The sequence below is a fragment of the Pipistrellus kuhlii genome, unplaced genomic scaffold (genome assembly GCF_014108245.1).
Source record: "Pipistrellus kuhlii isolate mPipKuh1 unplaced genomic scaffold, mPipKuh1.p scaffold_m20_p_3, whole genome shotgun sequence".
Taxonomy (NCBI): domain Eukaryota; kingdom Metazoa; phylum Chordata; class Mammalia; order Chiroptera; family Vespertilionidae; genus Pipistrellus; species Pipistrellus kuhlii.
In genome coordinates, this window is record NW_023425529.1 from 35509821 (window position 1) to 35536721 (window position 26901).

Sequence of the window (26901 nt, forward strand, 5' to 3'; positions counted from 1 at the left end):
AGGGGGCCAAATAGATAACATGTAATTTACAAAAATACAATCACAAACATTTCCAAAATGTATGTATAAAAGAGGATGATCAGAGATGATGTAAGACACATGTGTCAAACACAAGGCCCGCGGGCCAAATCCGTCCCGCCAGGCCTTGCAATGTGGCCCGCACCGCGCTGTCATCACTGCACTCCGCTGCGTTTCCATCACAATGACAGTTTATGACTGTTCAGTAAACCATTCGGCCCGAGATTTAGGCTGGATTTTAGATTTGGCCCCTTCTCTGATTGAGTTCGACACCCCTAAATTGTAAGATAATGAGACCAGCCTATGTTGATTAATGCTTTTTTTGTTACTTGAGATATAGTGTATAATCTAAAGTGCATGGTACATGCAGAAAATGAAATAGGAAGCAATTAAATTCTACTAGTGACAGTGAAATAAGCAGAAGCAATGTATTATGAAATTAATGTTGTGGAAACTTTCTTATTAGGGTTTCAATTTTAATTTATTATTTTCCAATTTATTTATTGTAGCTTTTTTTTTTTTTTTTTCTTAATTGAGGCCTGTGAAAGCTTGTTGACTTAGAAACACAGTTAAAATATATTAGGATCTGGGCTAAAAGCACTTCTCCAGGATTACAAACATGAATTTTTTCCTCTTTTCAGCCTGTCTCCTTGGAGTCCTTTCTTGAATGGTCAATATGCAGATTTTTAAACACTGGCTTAAGGATATTATACTTAGCAGCTTGATTTTCATCTACACTAAAGTCAATGTCCAGTGTTATATCTTTTATAATGTTACTCTTATAAATATTCTGCTATTATGGAAATTATATATAAGAAGATATGGTCTAATTTAGGCCATTCAGAAATATTAAATCTACTAGAGGCCCAGTGCACGAATTCATGCACTGGTGGGGGCCCTTGGCCTGGCTGGTGATTGGGTCCGATCAGGGCCATCTCGCCCAGTCCCATTTAGGGCGATCAGGGGGGGATCAGGGCAAGTTGGCCCAGGGGTGGAGGGTTGACCTTGGGAGGTTGGCTGGTCGGGGGAGAGGGGCTGACTGGGGCTAGCCAGAGGTGGAGGGTGGGGGAAGGACTGTGGGAGGTTGGCCTGCTGCTGGAGGTTGGCTGTGGGCATGCACTAACCACAGGGGAGCTCCTGCATTGAGCATATGCCCCCCCCGGTGGTCAGTGTGTGTCATAACGACAAGTCATCCGGTCATCTGGTCATAACGGTTGCTAAAGTGCATATATATATATATATATATATATATATATATATATATATATTTGCTTAGGCATCAATTTTGGACTAATTAATGATAACATTAATAAGTGAGAAAAACTTGTATCACTGTTTTTGTGAGCATCTGAGCTGCAGAGTTATCTATGTCATTTAGGTGGCACTCACCAGGAGGAGAATGACCAATTAGAAAATCAAACAGGTTAGGATGAGTGCTGTGCTATAGGTGTCTGCAAACAAAATAAAGCATCCATTGTTATTATTTAGTAACACCAATTATTTAATTATAGTAATTTTATAAAAATTTGTTGTTATTGAAAAAAACCATTTAAATGTTCCTTATCCCCTCCCTTTGCCCCAACTGCTATGCAGAGGAACATGTAAGTGTAGAGGTGGGGTGGGCTGTTTTTCTTTCCCTTTACTGTGCCAAGAAAGCGTAGGATAACTGTGGCAGAGAAAACAATAAAATTCCTTGGGAAAATTAATTAAATTTTAAATGTTCCCTATTTTGTTTGAACTTTTTTCCTCATCTTAGACTATGTTGAATGCATTTCATTGGTCTTTCTGGCACTTTTGCAGCAATGCAGAGGGAGCAGATTATTTCTTAAGGAAGAACATATGGGCTATGCACACAGAGCAACTGGAATGGAGTCAGATGGCAAATGTCAGAGAGGAGGATTAGAGTTTAAATCTCAATAGCTCCTGATGCCTTAGCTTTATCAGAAAATCATGCTTATATGTTAAAGTCAGTTGAGCAAAAACCTGGATACCTAGAAATTGGAATATTAATTTTGGCTTCACTTCTAACTTTTCATATAAACTTATTTCTCATGTTAATGTTTTATCTGCAAAATAATATAATGTAGGTGCTATGCAGATCTGTGAATTGTTCAAGTGATTCTCAATAGAATTGCTTCTAGACTACCTCAGGTATCTTAGTCTTACAGATACATTTATTTTTATGATTATTATATATGTAAAAAGCAATGAGAATATATTCTTTCTTTGATTGAAGTAATCACTTTCATTTGTCTGTAATCATACACTGTATTTCATCAATTTTATGATCAATGAATTTCATGGTTAAGTACCTGTAATACGTATTTTGTTGTAATGTCAGGAGTTTAAAACTAGAGAACAAGTAACTAAAATTTATCATGGAATTAATATTATGGAAGATGAGAAATATTTCTTCATGTGCTCTATGTATTGAAGATTAATTTTATACCTATAATAATCTTGCCATGTTTCGTATTACCTAATGATGAAGTACTCAAAGTGGAATACTAGTATTTAGCTCACTAAAAGGGATGTGAATATCATTCCATGCCTTTATAAACTCCAAATTAATATTCAACCGATGTTTGGATATCATTGAATGTATCTAAGTGGGCCAATCAGATGACTAAGGCTAAGACATGGAATATTTATCTAGAATCAGTGTGCAGCAGAAAGTGGAGCAACAAGTTAGAAAGTTGTGATGAAGCAATAGAAAGAAGGGCTTCTTTAGGGTGGGGCAGTGAGACTAAAAAGGGTGTGTTCCTCAACCCAGCCTGCACCCTCTCACTATCAGGGATCCCTGCGGGATTGGGCCTAAATAGCAGTTGGACATCCCTCTCGCAATCTAGGACTGCTGGCTCCTAATCACTCGCCTGCCTGCCTAATCACCCCTAACTGCCTCTGTCTTGGCCCTGCCACTCTTGCTTCATCCAGAAGGATATCCAGAATGATGTCTGGAAGGTTGTTTGGCTGTCCAATCCACTTACCATATTATGCTTTTATTATTATAGATGGGGGAAGAGCTTTGTTTTAATAATTTTTACATACTGTGTTTGAAAATGAAGTAACTTATATTCAGAGGAAAAGTTCAATTACATGGATTTTTAAAAAATATTGTAAATGTTTCTTTAGATTTCCTTCTGAGAATTTTGGTTTTCATCCTAGGAGAAATTTTTAGATATGAGTTACAACTACCTAGAAGCTTGGAAAGGTTAGCCTTACCTCTATAATTCTTTTCTCCATTACACTTGTGAGTACAAACTAAGTATAGATCTTTGCTTACATCTCTCTAAATCTTGAATCTTGTTGATAGGTAGCACATGCAGCTATATTATTAGTAGGCTAAGGTTTATTTTTATTTTTGTACTATTACTTTATTTGAAGAGCCTTTTCTTCCAATTCCAGGTAAAGCATGAACATTCTATAAGTCCTGGAATCATCACTCAGAAACCAAAGTGTGCAAGCATTGAAATCCTTGAATTTCATGAAAAACAAAAACAAAACAAAACTACAGAAAGAATCACATGGCGTTTTGTTATTTGCCAGGCACCAGCAAGTTTTTACAACCCAAAGATGAGGTTGAAATGACACCAAATTGCCCTGGGGAGTATAGCCAAATACAAACAAGTGAACAAATGAAAACAAACCTTCATTTTTGTTTCATTTAGAGGTCAGTCAATATGAGGCAAAAGCGTACTGTATGTAGTATGTTACTGCATCATTACATCATGAGTCAGTTACAGGTCTAGACAGATTCTTAACAGTATAAAACAAAAGTTTACTTCATTTGTTCAGGGTAGCTCATCAATGATCTCTTGTAAAAACTACAAAAGCCATTCTCTAGAGGACTTGCCTCATTCTACACGATGAGCTGTAAGGTTTTTGCAGCCCCTAGCACTGATAATTCTCTATTCTGTTTACGTTTTATTTTTTGTTATCATGACTGGGTTCAGAGTTCCTAAATGTCCTGAGATAAGACCAAAAGTTCTTAGATTATCTCTATTGAACACTTAAAAGTGAAGCCTCTGTAAACATAATACAGCTTATTTAATTGAACTCTGAAAATGGGTCAATTGTATGTTTTGCCCATTTTATCTCAGGAAGGCTGCTTGAAACCAAACAAAGGCAGGCTTTCACTTGCAGCCACTACTAACCTGGGTCTGCTGTGAAATACAGTCCTGTCAAACATCGACGCCCCATTTTATAGCTTCAATTGCTCCCTTCCCCCTGGGTACTTTACCAACATAAACATGTCCAATGAGCTTACATTCTTAAAAACAAACATGAGGCGAAACAAAGTCAATCTTTATTTTTCCTTCCTCCGCCTCTTCTGCCTTCTCCTAAGTTTAGGTTAAAAACCTCCTATGCACATTCTGTTTCTAAATCTTTCCTCCCTACACAAGTCTGGCCTCTTTCTTCACTGTTGAGGCTGAGACTCCCTTTGCAGAGTAGACTAGTTACTTTTGAATTGCCAGCGGAGTCATTTCTGTACAGTTCCCATCTTCCTGGAACGCTCTGAAGTAGGGCACATTCTTGAGAACCTCTTTTCATTAACACATTTTTGTTTGTATTTGGCTTCAGTGATATTTTTAACTGTCATATCCCTTTCCTGATCACACATTTACAGTATTGTTTCTTTTTTTGGTTCATCTTGTGGGTCCCACCTGTCTTAGTCTTGGTTTCTTATCATTCAATGTCCTCTTATTCTTTTGGTATTAGCTCTCATAGTGATATAAAAACGACACAAAAATCTCTAGTTCTAGCCTTCACCGTGCTCTAAAATTTAGGTACATATTTCAATTTTCTTTCTATTTCTTCATTATCTCTTACTAAACATTAAAAAAAAAGTTATCTTTCTCCTTCCCAACCTTAATTAACTATCCATACATCTAGTCAACCATGCTAAAATGTTCAGAGTATCTTTAATTTTTATCTCTCTTTTTTTTTTCTATTCTCCATATTCATTCATTTACCAAGTCCTACCAATTCTATCTTTCAGTTTCTTTCATCTGTATAAAATCTTTCTGTTTTTATAATAAGAAACTCTTTCCAGGACTTATGGCAAGGAAGGGGCTAATGTTACATATAGTGTGGGAACAGAGAATTCCCTCAAGACCTTCCTCTTTGTAACACTCCAGGTGCCCTCCTGGCCCCAGGTCAGCATAACGTAGCACAAGATCTTTAAGTCAGGCCAGGACTGGTACTACATTTACAGCACATTATTATAATTAGAAAAAGGTTCCTTCTGAAACATACATATTTAAATTAAAAATAGTCATAATACAGATTTTGAAAAGACAACAACAACATCAACAACAACAAAAACAAGTACTGCATCTGTGGAAAATTTCTGTAATAAATAAACAAATATATTCCATCATCCAACCAGGTGTGGCTCAGTGGCTGAGTGTCGACCCAGGAACCAAGAGGTCACCAGTTTGATTTCTGGTCAAGGCTTATGGCTAGGTTGTAGGCTTGATCCCCAGTGGGGGGCATGTAGGAGGCAGCTAATTAATGGATCTCTCTCATCATTGATGTTTCTATCTCTTTCTTCCTTTTCCTTCATCTCTGAAATCAATAAAAATATATATTTGAAAACAACAACAACAAAACAATCATATTCCATCTATGCTCTTATATGTAATGTTCTACTGACAATAACAAAAATATGTCATTGTATGATGCCAGATTGTGAAGTTTCTTATACTAATACTAGAGGCCCTGTGCACATGATTCCTGCATGATTGAGGTCCCCTAGGTCTGACCAGCAATCAAAGTATGAGCATCTGATGTAGAAGGGCAGGTCCCAGCTGATCTCTGGCCCCTGGGCAACACCTGGGCTCCTGGGCCCTGTATGCCTCCGCCCCCTGCTGCTGCCACTGGTCACTATTTGTAGGGCAGTTGGCAAGGCAATTGGGCCTAGCTCACACCCACCTTGGCCCACTGCTCCACCATCCCACTGCTCCACCATCCCACCATTGTTCTGCACTCATTGGGGTTCATTGGGCAGTAGTGCCTCTACTGCCGCCCACTGCCAGCACCACATTGTCGACACCCACTATGTTCCCTGCTATGCTCCTTGGTGGTTAGCACATATCACAGGGAGCAGTGGAACTCCTGGTCAAGAGGACAATTTGCATATTAGGCTTTTATTATATAGGATAAAGATAAGAGAAAATATTGTTGGTTTTAACAGCTCAATATAAGTATTACAAAATAGTCTTTGAGAATATTCCAAAAGAAAGAAAAAGTCGTATTTTTTTCAGTGACTAAAGATATAGTTCAGAACCTAACATATTTAACTGAATGTAGCAGCTATGTTATTTGGACAAAACAATGAGAGGTCAGAAAGTGTCGTGGCTTCATCATTTCTACATTATGATCATATTGTATTATTCTCTTATTTCAAGATCAGCTAAATACAGGCCATGGACCATGTGCTGTTTTTGTGAATAATGTTTTGTTGGATGTGGTCACACACATTCATTTGTGTATTGTATAGGCTGCTTTGCTACTACAATGGTAGAGTTGAATAATTGTCATGGAGACTTTCTGGTCCACCAAGCATAAAGTATTTATTATCTAGCCTTTTATCTGAAAAGTTTGCCTTTTAACCCCTTTTGAAATATTAATTCACTTGAATTTTTATTTTGATCAATTCTACATGTAGGGGGGAAAATACAGGCAGTATTAAATAAAGTAGAATGAGTCATATTTTTCCTTCTAAAATATTTTTTTGTAGATGACTAATGAAACCTAGTTGCAGTATGCTGCCTTTACCATGCACAATTCTTAGGCTTTGTTAAAAACAGAACAATATAAACAAAAACCCTAAGGCAGAACAACTTGTTCTTTTTTACCAGATTTGTATTGGGACTGCCTAGAAAACATTTTCCAAAATAAATAATCTTTTCAGTTACTAACCTTTTCCCTTCTATTAAAAAATTAAAGTGGGAGAAAAGTCCATTTAATAATCAGAAGAGCATGCATTTGATGACACAATGACTAAGAAGGTCACTGTTGGAAACTATTTTTATTGAAACTCATGGAATTCTATGAGTACCTATCTTGTTCATTAAAGCCAATAATTGACACCATATCTTTCACATGGAAAAGAATTCATATTTTTCTTATAACAATGTATGTTCAAAAATTGGTGAATGCATGCTTCAAACATCTATTACTCAATTCCCTATCTGTTTTTTATTATTTGTTTTTTATGTTACTTTTCATTCTTTTAACTGAATAAGAATTTAAACTTTCTCACTTTTTTTTTTAACCTCCCACTTAAAAGAATTCTATTAAGGAAACAAAATTGGAAAGCTAGCTGGCTGGTTTCATTTGGCTGTACAGTTACATCTAAAGGTATAATTAGTTATGGAGCAAGAGAATACACAGCAAGCTTTAAAAGAGATTTATTTATTTTTATACAGCTTTCCAAGGTCCAAAATATCAATGGTCAAGGATTGGACCTTAATTATAAGTTCATCCTCTAAGAAGTTTGCTTTCACTTAACACATTCTTTGTGTTGTAGAGTCAAGACGTGAAGATTTAAGGTCTATTATTAACTGTGACTCAGTAAAGAAAAACTTTGGGATTCAATGTAGCAAAACCTCAAAGTTAAATGAAAATGAGAATGGAAGTCAAATCCCTTTTTAAAATAATAAATTAATTATAAAAAGTATCTTTTTCTACTGATATAAAAATCTAAGTACAATCAAATTATACCAGGATACATTTTGGCTGGATTAAGAAGAGTTAAACAGGAGAGCCATCCAGTTTTGACACCTGCTCCTGCCATTGTTAGGAGTGCTGGAGTCTTTTTCCAAGGGTTCAGGAATCTGGAGAAAGGGCTGTGAGGTAAATGAATAAATAGACTAGATGAGAAATATAAATTTGGGGAGCCAGGGGAGGTTCCACTTTCTAGTGAAATTGACTCTCTGAATGTCTGGACCCATGGCTTTTTATTCTAAAACTTTCCCTTTAGCAAAGCAGATATAAAGATCAAAGGTAAGGTTTGGCATACAGTAAAAGATTAATACAATAGGTTAGGAGAAATCCCTTTGGCTGTTCCAGCAGCAGATAATAGAGTCCATTCAACCTTTTGAGGACTTTTCCCATTTATTATGACCTCCTGAACTTAGCCTCCAGCATATGAGGACTCATTTTATGCTGAAAAGGCAATTCTTCCTGAACAGGTGTAGTTCTGGAGCAATTTTAAGGAATTTGAGGTTAGATTTTAGTTTGGATTTTTAAGAAATTCTTGACCATGCATCTTTCTCCTGGAAGGACCTCAGAACAAAGTGTGTTTTATACAGCATTTGATATCCTTTTACAGATCATGTTACTACAAAGATTAGCTCTAGTGTATACAGGGATATATAATACAGGGATATGGACTCTAGCTCATGTAGGGATATACAGTAGAGCATATTCAAATATACTAGAATTTTAAATAATCTGAAACCAATGTGAAATATTTATGTATAATGAGTACATCCTAAGGCAAAATACGTATTTTGAGGAAAATTATAAGAAACTATTAAGGTTGGGCAAGGAGCCATCTATCTTATAGCTTGTGTAAGACAGGCATAATTAGAAAGATATACATCCCAAATGGGAAAAGAAATGAAAAATACTCTGAATCTGGATTTGAAGTTTAAGGCCATTAGGGCTTAGAATATTTGAGATGAAAGAGTTGAAATATCAGCCAATAAATTAGTTAAAAATACTATGAGAAACTATAATATGGTTTAGTATACCCAACATGTAAAATAAAAATTTAAAAATGTTTCTCAAACTTTTTGGTCTTATATTTTCATAGAATGTTTTGTTGTTTTTCTTTAGAAAAAAAATGACCAAGCTTCACTTTAAATTTCATCTCAAAATTCCGAGTCAAGAGAAAAGGTCTTTAAGGAGAGGTAAAGATACTCAATTAATGGAGCATTAATGTTTGTCAAGACTGTATTTCATAACAGTCAGTTGGAAAAAAAAGAAAAGAAATACCAACAACTCTAGTTAATACTCCTGTTTTGGGATAAAGGTTCAGGGCTCATTGGGTAAGAAAATCTGATGTGTTTCTTGGAATAACTGGTCACACAAAAAGGTAGACTTTTTAAAAAAATTTTATGCAGGATGACTGAAGTCTCATTTCTTTATGAAGATGGTATTACTCATTAATGAATCAGGCTTTGTCTTCCCCTAGAAAACTATCACATGCTCATTGCTAAGGACACCTCTGTAAACAAGAGCTGTCTCATCCATAAACACCTAAAAGTAGGAGCCAAACACATGAAAATGAATTGGATGTTAATCAAATTCAAGATCCTTGAAGAGTAAGTGAGCAGCAAAAGGAATGATAGTCTTGAAATATAAGCAACAACTGTATTAGACCTACTGAGCCATCTTTGAACAGATAGGTAAAGTGCTAGGACCAGATGAACTCACAACATACTAAGATAAAAGAAATGCCTTAGATGAGACAAAGGGGGCAGTCAGACATGGAGAGATTTCCTGTAAGCCATCAGAAGGCCCACTAAAAATGAACTCTCGCATTTGGGAGTCTATCCTATTGGTACCTGTCGATTATTCAAAATAGAAAATTTAAATCTCTCTTCAGGTTCAGCCATTGAATATGGTCTAATCATAACTTGAGTATGATTGGAGATCCCTGAGGAAACTTTGCTCTACTTTTCTCCATGCTTTCATTGGAGACAAATATTTCTCCTCCATGTATTAGCAACTTATATGTAGTATAAAATTTGTTATTTTAATATCTGATATGTGATAAGAGGAGGATAGGTCATTGTTATTTTTGCCTTCCATAAATTAGTCACGAAAGTGAAGTACTGGAACAAGAGAACCTAAAAGCAACTCCATTAGATGACTATTGCAGCATAAAAGACCCTAAATTTAATTATCTGTGTACACTGTGTGTTTTCAATTGTACTCTATTCTAGACAAAATGGATCCTTATTGATTTATTTTAATGCTTGTTTATATTTTGGTTTCTGCATCTGGATTTATTTATTTATTTATTTATCTATTTATCTATTTATTTTAGAAGAAAAGAATGCCTTTCCCTTGAGAGGAATAAATATGATCAGTGAAACTGAGATTTGGAAATCAAATGCTCTATTCTGTTCTCTTCCTTCTATTATTTTTCATTAGTCATCTTGTAAAATTAAATATTCCTTATAATATTACTTTAATATAATTTTCCCCTGTCACCCAAGAGATTGTTCATCCTTTTTAAAAAAAATATATATATTTTATTGATTTTTTACAGAGAGGAAGAGAGAAGGATAGAGAGTTAGAAACATCAATGAGAGAGAAACATCGATTAGCTGCTTCCTGCACACCCGCTACTGGGGATGTGCCCGCAACCAAGGTACATGCCCTTGACAGGAATCGAACCCAGGACCCTTCAGTCCACAGGCTGAGGCTCTATCCACTGAACCAAACCGGTTTCGTTGAGATTGTTCATCCTTGAAGTTCAGTTTTGTGACAAAACAATATTTCCATTGATTTACTTTTCAAGTCTACTATAATTGACAAGGTTTATGTAAATCTTGAAGAAAAGCTCTACAATTCTTCTAAATGAAAATATCCTATATAATAAAGAGCTAATATGCAATGGTCATCATGCCCTCGTGCCCTTCTGCTGGGGCCAGGGGACCTGAGGCCACACCGGAGGACCTGAGTCTGTGCTCCCCACCCTATAGGGCTTGATGGGGGTGGGGCTGGCAAGGTCTGGGTCTCTCGCAATTTCGAGGTGTACATGGGTGGGCGAGGACTTGACTCTGGGTCCTGGGGCACACCCCAGATTCTGACAGAAGGGAGATTTTCATATACATTTTACTAATTTTCTTTTATCTCTGACACTTCTATTATAGAGAAAGGGCAAATAATGATATTAAAATATTTCCTCTAATTTCCTTTTAATGTGCATTAATTTTGTGCACCAGGCCACTAGTTGACTAATAAAAACATGTCTGGAAAACATTTCTTGTCCCCAACCATCACATAGTTTTCCCCTTTCATTAAAACACAAAAGGGGCTGAAACTGGTTTGGCTCAGCGGTAGAGCATTGGTCTGCGGACTGAAAGGTCCCAGGTTCGATTCCGGTCAAGGGCATGTACATTGGTTGCGGGCACATCCCTGGTAGGGGGTGTGCAAGAGGCAGCTGGTCGATGTTTCTCTCTCATAGATGTTTCTAGCTCTCTATCTCTCTTCCTTCCTCTCTGTAAAAAAATCAATAAAATATATTTAAACAAACAAACAAACAAACAAACAAACAAACACAAAAGGGGTTCTAAAATTCCAACTCCATTTTTTTTAAAGGACCAAAGGAAAACCAATCTCACCCTCTTCTATCTTCTTGAACCCAGTGAATGTATTTCATTCCTCATCTGATTTGTTTTGGGCAATATTCCACATGCTCGCTCACTCAGGGCCCCTCCTTCCATAGATCCTTCTCCTTGACCTCTGTCTTGCCACAATCTTTTGTGTTTTCAACTGTTTTTTTTTTTCTTTTCTTTTTCCTGGTTTGTTTGTTTTTCATAAGTTTCCTTTGCTGATTCATTTTCTTGTGTTCATTTCTAAATTTCTGCATTCTTTAGGGCTCTCTCCTCACCTTCCCAACTCTTGTACCATATGTAGTATAGTTAAGTCGTTAACAGTACAGGTTATGTAAACTGTATACCTAGGTTTGATAATGTGCATTAGATTTCAATTGCTGTGTAATAAATCACCATGAATTTTGAGACTTATAACAACACTCATTTAGTATCTTGCAGTTCTGAAGGTCTCCTTTCCTGGTCTGGGTTGAGGTCAGCTGGTCCTCTGCTCAGGGCATTAACAGGCTGATATCAAGGCATTAGTTTGTTCTGAGGGCTCATTTGGGGCTTGAGATAGTCTTCCAAGCTCAATGGTGTTGGCAGAATTCCATTTCTTGTGGTTACAGGGCTGAGTTCCCCATTTTACAATATTAATGGCTTTTGGGAAGGGGCTATTCTTAGCTCTTGGAAACTACCTGTGATCCTCTGTTCTAAGGCCCCTTACATGAGCCCTCTCACACTCCCCATTTCTGATATCAGGAAAGACCATTTCCTTTTAAAGTGTTCAACTAATATCCCTTTTAATTTTGATGACCTCAAAAGCAACTGATTAGTAACTAAATCTTGGGTGTTACATCCCGTCATATTTATAGGTTCTGATCCACAAAGGAAAGGAAATTGTACAAGTGTGTATACCAAGGGTTGGGAATGTTGGAGGCCATTTTATAATTCTGCCTACAACACCCAACTTCTGCTATTTGCTGGCTGTGTAAATTTGGGCAAGTTATACAATGTATCTGTGCTTTGGCTTTTCTCAGCTTTAAAGTGTGATAAAAATAGAATATTCTTTATAGGGTTATTGTGAAGATTACTTTGACTGGTACATGTATAACCCTAGAACAGTTCTTAATGTATAGTAAGAGCCTGCAGATATTCAATTGCTATCCTTAATCTCCCCAAAGATATTGCATCCACTCCCATTGCTTCAATGTTACTGATAATCCTGGGACTTCCAAATTTATAAATCCTCTTTTCTGAGCTTCAGACACTTGAAATTTCTTATTTTACATCTCCAATTAAAAGTCTAATAGCAACCCAAGTATAATTTGTTTAAGTTTAAACTCATGATTTTATTTGCAAACCTGATTCTTTCTAATGCTTCTTATCACAGAAAACAATATCCTTTTATGAAGTTCCTCGTGCTTTCCAATTTCCTTTTCCTTGCCACCATTCATTCATATGTTCAAATTTGTTTTTGTGTGGCAGAGAATATAACGATCAAAATAAGAGGTATGGTCTCTGCCCGCACAGAGCTTATAATCAAGTGAGAGACACAGATTATATTCTATTCCTCCAAACCTATTAAAACAAAGCCATTTTCAGATCTCTTTTTTAAAAAAATATATATTCTTATTGACTTCAGAGAGGGAGAGAGAGACAGAAACATCAATGATGAGAAAGAATCATTGATTGGCAACCTCCTGCACACCCCCTACTGGGGATGAAGCCAGAAACATGGGTGGGAATCAAACCATGGCCTCCTGGTTCAGAGGTTGAGGCTCAACCACTGCGCCACACCATCTGGGCCATTTTCACCTCTCTTTAGCAAATACTGTAGTCAAAATCACTATCTAGTTTTCCTGAATCAGAGTAATAACCCCGTGGATTTCTATACTTTCACACTTTCTCTTTCTCTTCCCCTCAACAGAGCTACCATTTTCAAGGATGTCTCATTAACTCACTCCTTTGCATAAATCCTTTCATTGGCTTCCTGTAGTATATAGGAAGCTTCCTGTAGTAAGATAAAAACAAACCTTCCTCATAGTTCACTATGGCCCTGCCTAATGTCTCTAGCTTTATGCACCCCTGACTTACCCCTCTATTTGTGTTTTAGCCCTGATGGTCTTCTTCCTGCTCCTCAACAGTGGAACACTGGTTCATACCTTAGCATATTGTACCTGCCAGTTCTTCTAAAATGGTCACTCTCTCCCTTTCCTGCTCTATAACCCTCCCTTTACCCAGTAACCCTCAGCTAAAATATTATCCCTCATGAAAGCCTCCCCCTATCCCTCCTAACTAAACCTGGACTCCCACTGTACTCAATGTACTATATCAGTCTTCTTTATGACATTTAATATGTTATGTACAGATTTGAGTCATTTAAGATCTGCCATAATTCTGGGGGAGAGACAAGTTTCAGCCATAGGAAAAATAGATTTTACAATCATGTTTTATACATGAGGGGACATGACATGTATCTTATTTTTTTCATGACATGTGTTTTAAATGTAAATGCTATTTTCAGAATGTGTGTTTGGTGAGAGAAGCTTCTTCTGTAACCACATCTTTGTCAATTCAGACCAAGCAAGCTTACTTAGACAGTATTTGAAAGGAAACACTTTTATGGTCACGAGAGTTACTGAAGACCTGAGCAAGAATGTGAAAAAGTGTTCTTCAAACTATAAAACTCAACACGAAATTTTTATTGATGTTAATATCACTGAAATACAAGTTTATCTAAATATTTGAGCTAGGTTGAATTTGATCAATTTGATTGCCCCCAATACTTGATTTCCTGTACCAGAGATTTCAGATCTGTTTGTTTTCTTAAATGTACATCTGTGTGCTGTTTACCTATTATGTGTACAGACATATGAGATATATACACACACATACATATGGTGTATGTATGGTGTAAATGTTGTCTATTCAGGCTCCTCTAAAATAAATTACAGCCTAATGTATCATAAAATGGAGCTAGTTCAGCAGTGTTATTTTTATGAATTTACTTAAAATTTTAATTTTCAATACAATTCAGTGATGATATTTGGGATGTAAACCATCGATAGTTTTTAAAAGCCATAAAAAAGTCAAATTCCTTTAGCTTAAAAGTGTTTACTGATTGTATAAATGTATTTTACAAATATGCCAAAGTTCCTGTAATCATCAAAACTACAAATATAAACTTCTATAAATTAGTTGATTAAAAAACAACTAGTTTATTATAGAAAATAGTTAAAAGTATTACTAAAAGTAGAAACATCTTTATCTTTAAGCTAACTGACTGTAATTTTATAATTATTTATTTGTAGACATCCACTTTGGATCATTTCTGAAGCTGAATTCAGAACAACATTAAGGTAAGCTGTTTATTTGGGATGCAAGTGTGTGTGTGTGTGTGTAGAATATGTGGCAAAATTGTGTGTAATAGAATGTTCAAACAGATTTCTAGTTTCTGAGCTCCTAGAAAATTTCTGTCCCATGACAAACACTTAATGATATTTTCATTTTATTTTTTATAATCTTTTTCAATTATAAAAATATCAAAATATATGATAAATTGTTAAATGTTCTCTCAGCATTCACTCTGAAAATACCCATACCAACAAATCACTGAGCAAATGCACAGAGCCATTAAAGACAAATTAATACTCAATAGTGTAATGCTCAATGTTGCTGAGTTAACAAAAGCTGGGATGAGTTCTCAAATGTGGAATGGTGTGATGGGGACATGCCATTGACTTAATAATAATAATGTCAACAGCAATAACAATATTGTTTACTTAATGTTATAATTCAGATACTCTACTAAATGCTTTATGTCATATAATCCTCAAATTTTCCTAAAGCAAAAGTATTATTATTATTCTTAATCTCATTTTACAATGGAAAAATTAGGACTTGTCTAGAGTTATAGAGTTAGTAAGTGGCATACTTACCAGCTGAGGTCTTGGTTTTCGACCACTATGTTAAACTACCTGGAAAAGATATGTGTTAATCAGCATTTTTTGAATTTTGGATTGAGGAGATGATGAGAAGGGAATTTTTTTGCTACATGAAGACCACTAATAAAAGCATGAAAAGTGAAATAGATATGCACTGTCCCATAGTGACAAGTTGGAATGAAGAGCATTTGAGGAAATGTAATAAAAATCATATAATCAGAACAGTTGAAGTTTACCAGCATATTTTGTTCTAGTTTCATTACCAATGTCCTCTACCTGCAAACTACTTAGTTAAATTTTTAGTGTTGTAGTTGAATATATGGATCCACAATATAGTCAAGGTATCAGTTTAAAAAATTAACAACAAAAAGTACTAGAATTTGGAAGGATTGTTGAAAAGTATTTAGTCCTGCCAAGGCATGGAATGCTAGAAGTAGTAGAAATAGGGAAACATGTTTTGCCAAAAGACATGACAGCAAGCAAATGTGACAGTCCTTATGATAGGTTGGGCAAAGGAATAAAGGAAAAGGAAGAGCAGAGATGTTTTAAGTTTGCTCCTGTGGGGGTGGGGAAAGTGCAAAATTTTTCTTGTTAGAAAACAGAATGAGTTGGATTCTTATTTTTGCATGGAAATCTTGATGGGGAATCACATTTATATATTCTGTAGGACATAGAAAGTTAAATGAATCAAGAGGTGAAGATTGGATCCTAATTCCATTAACTCTGTTTATTAAACGCTTTACATAAAGCCAAAGACAGATCAATACTTTAGAGTGAGTAGCCTTGAAAGGATTAGTATAAAAATGGAAGCACATTGGGCTGTTACTTGAAATGCCATTTTCAGTTGAACATTTTAAAAATCAAATATAGCTATGTAAAATTGAAAAATATGTGGATTGATATAACTTGTATAATAATATTGCCTTCCATGCCTAATTAAATCCTCAAAGATTTTGTTTGTTTGGGGTTATTTTTTATTTCTTTGTTTGACAGTACAACATTGATTTTTAAAAAGCAAATAAATGCAAACTACTTAAAACTCAACTCTGGAGTTCCTTCCCTTACTTTCAGCATAGCTTTTATCCTCCCCCTCCCACCATAATTGGCATTATAATATAATTAATCTGTTAACAATGCTTCAGATAAATGCAATTTAAAATAATTTTTATTTCAAAATCAAAATTCTCATCCATTCTCTGTGTAATGAAATACGTGAATCCTATATAATAAAGAGGTAATATGCAAATTAGCCATCATGCCATTACATGATGGCTGTGCCCACAGTGGAGGCAGGGTTTCCATAACAAGGGATCGTCAGGGACCTGAGACTGCATGGAGCCAGGCTAGGGTGGGGGACCTGACATCCTCAGCCTGGGTGCTAGGCCAGGGAACCCAAAGCTTTGCCTCCCTGCCAGTTGAGACTTGATGGGATTCCTCAGGCCATGCCCCCAGCTTGGTGGGGCTTAATGGTGGACCTTAAGGTGTATCTTCCACCCCGTGCCAGATCAGGGGACCTAAGGCTATGTATGCCCTTAGCTCTGGGCTGGGGGACCAGAGGCTGCGCTCCCCACCTTAGTGCACCCAGGGACCCGAGGTTCCCTGCCCAGTGCCAGGCCAGAAGACCTGAGGCTGAGCCCCCTCCCCTCCCCTCCCTCCCTGGCAGGGCTTGATTGGGGCTGGGGCTGGGGCCAGCCAGGTCTGGGTATTGTGTGATTTCAAGGCATGCACAGGTGGATGGGGACTTGACTTTGGGTCTCATGGTGTGCCCTGAGACTCTGACAGGAGGAAGATTTTCATATAAATTTTACTAACTTTCTTTCATCTCCAACACATCTATTATAGAGAAAGGGCAGATAGCAATATTAAACTATTTTTTCTAATTAATTCTCTTTTAATGTGCATGAATTTTGTGCACCATGCCAGTAGTTAAATAATAAATAAGAAGAGAAAGAAAGAAGGGAAGGTCTACTTAGGCTACAAGTTACTTAATTTGTGATGTCTTTTGGTAATGCTGATCTACAATACTGTTATGCTTTCATAATACTATAGCATTATTATGAAATGTTTTTATAATATTGTAAAAAATACAGGATGAAATTATATGTGCTACAGAATTATAACCTTCTTATATTTTATTATATATCCTCACTCAGAGTAAATTCATCAAATATTTATCCAGTAGGTAAATTCAGTGCTAAATTCCAGCCCTTCCACAATACTTTTAGTAGGTATGACTTATCTTTTCAAGATGTTCACAGTCTAATAATACTATGTAAAAATATATTACAGCATACTGTAATCCCTTGATATGGAAGCACATGGAATGGGATTACTTCTTTTGATACAGTGGATTCGATTTAGTAGTAATTGGTATACCTAGTATATGGCCTTCAATGTAAGATCACCCCGTACTCTAACTTTTTTGTCATATTGTATCACTGTTTTATGTTATTCATAACATTTATAACTGTTTAAAATTCTCTCATTCATGTATATTTATATTGTTGATGGTTTTGAATGAAGAAATTGTTACTTGAATGTAACATCCATAGGAATAAGCTCCTTTGTACTTTGTTTAGCCTTTGAATCCCCAGCACCTAGAGTACAGATCTGGCACAGAACAGAGTTTTAACAAATAATGTTTGAGTAAACTTATAATTTTTATAAAGTAGAATTTAGTTTAAAATAACTTGGGCAACTTAAACCATTTTTTAGCTATCTAGAATGAAAATGCACTTCCCCTTATGATTTATATTGTGCCATGGCTAATCTACAAGGTTGGTTCTTAGAATAAGAAGTTATGTGAGAGATATTACAGTAAATTTATTGGACACAGTAATCTTTAACCCCACTTCTCTCTAACCAAGGAATTACAGTATGCTGTAATAATTTGTTTACATATTTTTATTAGACTGTGAACATCTTGAAAGGATAAGTCATACTGACTAAAAGTATTGTGGTATGGCCAGAATTTAGCACTGAATTTACCAACTGGATAAATATTTGATGAATTTACTCTGAGTGAGGATATTAAAAAAATATATAAGTTGGGAACAAAAGATAAAGCCTGTGGCCAACTCCAGTTGGAGTCCAACAGAAGGGTCTCTCAGAGGACAAGAATCCTAATGACAGCCCTCTATGGGTAAGAGTTTATAAGAAATAAACTCGAGAAGGCACATCAAAGAAGCATGCTTTTCTAGGCTTCCCCATTGAGTAGAGAAACACAGATTTTCCTTTAGAATTCAGAATTATGAGGCAGCGTTCACTGAGGTTTGGTGGCAGAATTCACCTGCATGATCCAACAAACTTCATCAATGATTTAAGTGGTTCCAGATTCAAAGTCAGTGGAGGAAAGCAAAATAAATTGTTTGTAGTATGAATTCAACTTCAATGCTTCAAAGATAAATTTCTTTTAAAAAATATTTTATTGATTTTTCACAGAGAGGAATAGAGAGGGATAGAGAGTTAGAAACATTGATGAGAGAGAATAATCAATCAGCTGCCTCTTGCATACCCCCTACTGGGGATGTGCCCGCAACCAAGGTACATGCCCTTGACCGGAATTGAACCTGGGACCTTTCAGTCCGCAGGCCAACACTGTATCCACTGAGCTAAACCAGTTTTGGCTTCAAAGATAAATTTCTAAAGAAATGTTACAAATTTAAAAGTTATAAGCATAAATAAAAATATGGACTTGAGAGGACACTGAAAAAACATCACAGTAAATACAGTTTCACAAAGATATAAAGTAATATTGGAATGATTAGATTCAGATAAATACATACGTTTAATGTACTATTTTCTATTGCTGCCATAACAAATTACCACACAGTGTCACAAAGCAGTACAGATTTATCACCTTACAGTCCTGTAGGGCAGAAGTCCAATACAAGTGTCACCAGATAAAAATCTAAGTGTAGGCAAGATGCATTTTATTCTGGAAGTTCTAGGGGAGAATGGAATTGGTTTCTTGCTCATTTGGGTGGTTGGCAGAATTCAGTTCCTTATGGTTGTAGGACTGATCTTCAGGTTTTGTTGCTGGCTCTAAATTGAGGGTTTCTCTCAGCTTCCAGGTGCTGCCATATGCCTTGGTATTGGGCTCCTTTTTATTTTGAAAGCCATAATCGCAGATTGAGACTGCCTTACTTCATATCCCTCTGACTCCTTTAGTTCAAATTGGAAGATTTCTCTTGTATAAAATGATCAAACATTCTGTGGGACTTCCTGGATGTCACAAGGATTCACCCCATTAGACAAGATTTTCAACAACTCCATGGGCTCTCTTAATTACTGTAGTTTACTCAGGACTTGGCAGCTATCATCAATCAAAAGTAATTTGCTTAGCACTGAATATGTGTTCACTATTCTGCTTGGCACTTTTGGGAAACTGGGAAAAGTGTTGCAGTCCCTGCTGTATTTTTCAATGTCATTAAAGGCTGTTTATTATAGTAAATTTTGGCAGGCTCTCCTTGTTATTTCCTTTGCACAATTGAATTGTTTTAGATGTTTAATAAATTGAGTTTCTCATCAATTATATTAGAATGAATTACAGAATAGATATTAAAAGCCATTGCTTTATTTTTCAAGCATGACTAATGTTAGGAAATCTCATGACTCTTTATTCCATTTCATCAAAACAAGAATGTCTTCTTCAAGGAAATCCAAGAATGTACAGGGGATTTTCAATGCAAAATGAATAAAATGACTGTGAATTTTAAGAAAGCAAACATAGGCTTTATTTTTCTCCCAGAATTACATAGTGCCATTCATATGGAGTTTAAGAAAATATTTTACTAATTGTTAGCAAATAATAACTTGCTAAGTTTTGTTAGATGCATACTTTTATTTGGGAAAATATATAGTTCTGTGATATCTCTTTTGGACAAAATATATTAGTATCAAATAGAATTAATTTGAATTGCTAGCTGTGACTCTTTAGACAAGTTATATAACTTCTCTGAGCCTTCATCTCACCACCAAAAAAAAAAAAAAAAAAAAAAAAAAAAAAAAAAAAAAAGAGTTAAAAACATATCTGTCTGGGTAGCTCACTTGGTTAGAGAGTTCCAAAAAGCCAAGGTTCCAGGTTTGATCCCCAGTCAGGGTACACAAGAATCAACCAATAAATGCATAAATAAGTGGAACGACAAATTGATGTTCCTTTTTCTCTTTTTCCTCCTCCTCCTCCTCCTCCTTCTCCTCCTCCTCCTCCTCCTCCTCCTCCTCCTCCTCCTCCTCCTCCTCCTCCTCCTCCTCCTTCTTCTTCTTCTTCTTCTTCTTCTTCTTCTTCTTCTTCTTCTTTCTCTCTCTCTCTCTCTCTCTCTCTTTCTCTCTATCTCTCTCTCTCTCAAAATATTAATAAACAAGTTTTTTATAAATTTTAAAGACAACTGTCACTCAAGTGCAGTCATACCCCTTGGCATGCTTGTATTAGCAAGACATCCAATGGCTACCTCTTGAAGTCCTCTCTACCCCCACTGCCATTTTCCAAGATTCCCAGAGGATTAATCTCTCTAATGTAGTCTGCCCTGCTTCCAAATCCCAAGCAGAGAGAAAACTGCAAAGTCCATCCATTGCTTTCTATAACTGCATATGGAGCTGCTATGGAAAAGCGGTTCCCCATCACCTTTTAACTGGGGATGATGCACTGCTACAGGGATTTCCTCACTGAAACTGATCCTTGCACACTTATAGACATCATGACTTCACCTAGCATCTACAACAGCAATTTTCAACCTTTTTTTTTCCATCTCTTGGAACACATAAACTAATTATTAAAATTCTGCAGCACACACACACACACACACACACACACACATATATATATATGTATAATTTTTTTTTCTTTTCTGATCTGACTAAAAAATAAGTGTAATTTTGACTCATTCACACTAAATGGCTATTGTGTTGGTTGTTATTATTTTTAAATTTGACTGTCTAAGGGAAAAGAGGTCAGTGCTCCTGACTAAATAGTAAGGCATTGCATGTTTTAAAAATTCTTGTGGCACACCTGTTTAAAATTGCTGATCTAGAAGCTCAGCCATTGTTCCTATAATGCCCACCATCATACAGTGGCCGGGACAGGAATGTCTACCAGCCTCAGGCTTTCCTTAGGAACCTCATAACCATGGTTCTGAGCTTGGGTCAATGCCCATGCTCTCCCTTGCCACATGGTGATCTCTTGAAAACTCTTGATATCCTTTCCTGCCAACAGAAATCCTTCAGCGAGGATCAAAAAAACATGAAATTACAAAAGGATCCTTCTCCAATTTAAATAACTGCTTGGCAATGTACTCAGTGACCTGCTCTTGGGGGAGTGAGCTATCTAGCCATTCATAAAAGGTTCTGTTATTACCTTCCTTGGGGAAATAAGTGCCAGCTAGCTCACTAGGGACAAATGAAATGACTAGAGAAGCTTCTTATCTCCGTACGTTCTGCTTCGTCAGATAGGTCACATGTCCTGCTGCTGTGAGAAGTACTGGGATGACATATATAAGTACCTACCAGCACCCACTACATAATACACATTTAATACCTTTTCATTTCCCTTGTTTGTCCCATGTTCTTAATTTCCAGTTTATGCCTTTATTGTTATTTTTAAAATATATATTCCCAAAGTAAGATTCTAAAACTTCTCAGGGAAGAGAGTTATGTCTTGTACATCTTTCAAGCCTCCATAGATTATTCAGCATCGTGTCTAATAGATTAGTTGCTATCTAATTATTGGTTTAGTGATTACTTTGAGATTGAATTTTCCATAGTTCTATAATATACTATGATTTTTAATTTTTTCCATGACTTTCTGCTACTATAATAATGTTATTATTCTGAGAAGAAACTTGGCAAGGGAAGGAGATACAATTCTAATTAATATATTTGCATTTTGATTACTGAATCAGCTATCTGTCAATAACACTTAAATAGCTTAGAATTTTTTATGTACCCTTGAAATGATGAGTTTTTTTCTTCCTCATAAATGGTGAGGAAGTTTATTTTGCCAATGTCTTTTGACTTGAGCTTAAGTAGACCAATATCAATTGACATCTAGTTTAAAAAGAAAAATAATGGGGAGGAAGGTATTTTTTTCGGAATAATTATTATATATAGGATTTACTGGGATGACATTGGTTAGCAAATCTATATAGGCTTTGCACATACAACTCAATAAAGCATCATCTGCACACTACATCGTGTACCCATTGCCCTAGGCAAAGTCTCTTTCAGTCCCTATCTGCCCCCCCACCCCTTTGCCCACTCCACCTAATCCCCTTTCTTTTCCTTCTGGATAATACCACATTGTTGTCTGTAATTATGTGTTATATGGGCTAGACTGACAACTGGCAGAGCAAGATACATTTTTATGTGTTGCAGTGAAAAGAACCTAAAGGAACTTAATTTTGAGTTCTAGATTTACACTGACATCTGTAGGAATATTAAATAAGACATTTAATTCTCCTCCTGTAGTGGAAAGGGGAAATGAAGAAAAGATCATTATAATGATTAGAGCAAATGAGTGTATAAGTGCTCTATAACAGAGGCCCTTTAAATTAAAAAAAAGTACACTTATTTTTAAAACTTACAGAATGAAAGATATAACTCAAAGCTTCATAGCTCATAGAAAGACTTTTGTTAACAACTTGTGATATTTTAAAGCCATCCTATATAATAAAAGCCTATTATGCTAAGTGTCCAACTATTCATTTGACCATTTGACAAGTTGCTATTATTCACACTGACCACCAGGGAGCAGACTCTCTGACCAGTTTTGGCTTGCTTCTGAGGTCTGGCCTGTGGGGACTGAGCGAGATGGGCCAGATGTGCCCTGGAGCCCTCACACAGTCCTTCCCCAGCCACCAGGCCCCAATCTGCCTGGATCTACCTGATTGGGACTGGGCAAGTCGGGCTCCCAGCCCAATTGTGCACCAGTGGGGTCCCTCAATCTTGTCTGCATCCTCTGACAATCCAGGACCCCTTGGGGGATGTCAGAGAGCCTGTTTGGGGGATTCCCACAGTCCAGACCAAGAGACCCCACCGGTGCACAAATCCATGGACTGGGCCTCTAGTACATATATAAATTTAGATACCCTTTCATTTTTTTTTTCCTTTTACTTTGTCATATTATGTGTCCTTTTGAAATATTTCCATGCCACAAATTCTTCAAAAATATTATGTTAATGTTATAACTTATATAATTTGACCATTTCTCATAGTTACATAAGTTTTGTTCTAAGGTTCTACTTAAAATAATTTTATTGTTAGCATCTTTGTAATATGGCCACATTAATGTATATTTCACTAGAAAATATGCAATGAACATTTGTGAGGTTCTTACCTTTTACATTTACACCATTGATGTTTGTTACTTTAATATGCCTTGATCCATCTAATCTTGAAATACTGCCACAGACCCATGACTTGGGTAGATCTGTTATTTATTCACACTTGAGTGCTGCCCAGGGCTGTTGTTCATAGCATGCACTTCATCTGTTGAGTGATTCTAGTGGTTTAATGTCCCTCAGTTCTTAGCTTCTGTGTTCTCTCCACAGTCCACATTAAATCTCCCTTTGCTACACCATGTTGTAATAAATCCATAGACTTCCTGCCACCAAACTGCTCTTTCACCCAAAAGGGTATTCTTTTAATTCATTTGGAAGTTGATTTGATAAGATGTTACTTATTACTTAGCACCTATGACACATCTGTATTTTTCTCCTTTTTTGTGCTTTGTCAGATTTGGCGTCAGAGCTCTAGTTCTACAGTAGGTTTATACAATGAAAGTGGAAGCCTAAATCGTATTCTGCAGAACACAATACAAACATGGAAAAGTTAAAGTTAAATATAACAACAAATTGCCATTATGTAACCTAGTAACTACTATTTTCAATGACAGAATCAGTATCCAAATTTATTGCAACAATTATAAAAATGAGCTCAAACTAACAAGATAATATATTTCAGATATTAATACAGTATTCCTCATTAAATTTTGAAGATGTAATTGTACTGACATGGGATAATAGGAATCTGAATTGGCACGAATTCATATGAATTAAATGATTGTACGTTTAGAGCAAATGGGTGTATGAGTGCTCTATAACTGGAGCCCTTTAATTTTAAAAAAAATACACACTTATTTTTAAAAACTTAGAAAATGAAAGATATAACTCAAAACTTCATATCTCATAGAAAGGCTTTTGTTAACAACTTATGATATTTTAAAGCTATGCAAAGGCTTTTATTATATAGGACAACAGTGTTATATGCACCCTAGAGTGTAGCAGCTACTGATAAAGCTAGTGTCAGATTATATTGCATTCATAAAATAGAAAAAGGGTGACTTTTTTTCTCAGTGCCTTCTGTTTAATAGGTTGTCTTATAAAAATAAAAAAAATGGAACCACATTAAACGAAAAAGTTTTGCACAGCAAAGGAAACCATTGACAATTCCTTAAATAAAATAAGCCACGTTGTGCCATTCCTAATGCTTCTTTTATGTGGCCTTCTCTTCCTGAAATACTTGATGCCCTTGTCCTCCATCTTATCCATCGGGAAAATAGCTTACTCTATTCCAACACTTAATTGAATGACATGTTTCTTGACCTCCTTCTTCCTCTCATTGTCAAGATTTAACAGCCAGTCTTTACTGCTTCCTGTGATCAAGTCCTCATCTTTTATCATCACACCTGTAACACATTATTGCTTCTATTGTTGACCTCTATGCCTATTAGATTAGAAATGTAAAAACTGGATTGGGGAGGAGTAAAGAACAATCTCCTGGGAATACATCTAGATCATTTCTTTTATACATATCCAATAATGTTCCACAGTTTTGAATTTACCCATGTATACAAAATGAGAACAGTATTGAAAATCTTGACACCATAAAGATATTTAGTTTAATATTCCTATCATTGAACAACAGGGAAAACAAGTAAAATAAATATGCTTTTTGATCAACAGTTTTCATGAATATTTGAAAACCATGCCTGTAAGAGAGAGCAATATTATTTTTGCGTTGGTGAAGAGCTTTGAGAGCAATGCCCCGGTGACAGCATAAACAGAGTACAAAGGCCAGTTTGTCTTTATATCTAAATAGTGGATTGTTGGTGAAGAGTTGTGCCAGCCAGTGCAGAGTGGAATAGTGTTTTATTCCTCTCAAGATAGATGGATGGCTGAATGGCCGGAGTTCCTGCTGCTTTATAGCCTGCCCCATGAATTTGAAAATGAATGTATTCTTTTTCTCTTGAATGGGTGATGAGAAAATGTCATTTAAATAAAACTGAACTCATAATATTGTCATAAAATATGCATATATGCATAACCCACAGACACAGACAGTAGTGTGATGAATCCTGGTGGGAGGGTCAGGATTGGAGGGATTCAAGGGGAAAAAAGGGGACATCTATAATATTTTCAAAAATAAATGTGCATTTAAAAATATGTCCACTGGCATATTAGTCCACTGGTGATACATTGCTAAAAATATTGAAAATTTTAAGCAAATCATATCATTGTTAAAACAAGGAATGGATAATTTGCCAATGTGTTTACAATTTTAAAATGTTGTTCTTTCAGACAAAGTGAATTAAACATTACATCCTATCTAATGAAAGAGTAATACGCAAATTAACCATCACTCTGCTACACCCATCATTTATTCCCACCAGCCAATCAGGAGCGAATATACAAATTAACCCAACCAAGAGGGCTATGGCCTCAGAGCAAGCAGGAGGCATGAGTTTCTCCAGCAATGGAGGAAACCAAGCTTTCTACACACCCTGGTGGTCCCAGGCCTCCACTCAAGGCTATAAAGTTTCAATAATAGAAGTTAAACAAATCAAAACAAAAATGGCGGCAGCCATGGAGCTGGAGAGAGCAGGAGGCTTGAGTAGCCTCCAGTGATGGAGGAAGCCAAGCTTTGGCAGCCGTGGCCTGTCTTGGCTACAAAGTTTCAATTATAGAAGATACATAATCCCAATAGAAATGGCCGCCACCATGGAGCAAACAGAAGACTTGGCTCCTCTCAAGACTACAAAGTGTTAATTATAGAAGATAAATAAATTCCAGATACCAGGACCTCTGCTTGGGTCTCTGGGGTGTGTGGCCAGACTGCAAACCACCATAGGCCCCTCACACAGGCCACCCCACATCCAAGGGAACCCCCAGCCTGATCTGGGACACCCTTCAGGGCAAACTGCTGGCCCCCATGCATGCAACAGGCCTCTATCCTATCTAATAAAAGAGTAATATGCAAATTGACCATCACTCCAACACACAAAATGGCTGCCCCCATGTGGTCAAAGATGTCTGCCCCCATGTGGGCACAAGATGGCCACCACAAGATGGCCAGCAGGAGAGGGCAGTTAGGGGTGACCAGGCCTGCAGGGGAGGGCAGTTAAGGGCAATCAGGCTGGCAGGGGAGTGGTTAAGGGGTGATCAGGCTGGCAGGCAGAAGCATTTAGGGACAATCAGGAAGTCAGGCAGGTGAGCAGTTGGAAGCCAGCAGTCCTGGATTGTGTGAGGGATATCTGACTGCCCTCTGGTTTGGGCCTAACCAGGCAGTTGTACATACTTCTAGGGGTCCCAGATTGGGGAGGATGCAGG

At 36.5% G+C, this 26901-nt stretch overlaps 1 protein-coding gene across 3 annotated transcripts in view; it reads left to right on the forward strand.

The window, feature by feature from the left end:
* The window catches only part of CNTN1 (contactin 1), a 270443-nt gene that overhangs the window by 58111 nt on the left and 185431 nt on the right, over window positions 1–26901 (forward strand). For all 3 annotated transcript variants that reach the window (XM_045587921.1, XM_036457218.2, XM_036457220.2), the window contains exon 2: window positions 14669–14716. The gene's annotated coding sequence lies outside the window, so the exon portion shown is untranslated. The remainder of the gene's footprint in view (window positions 1–14668; window positions 14717–26901) is intronic.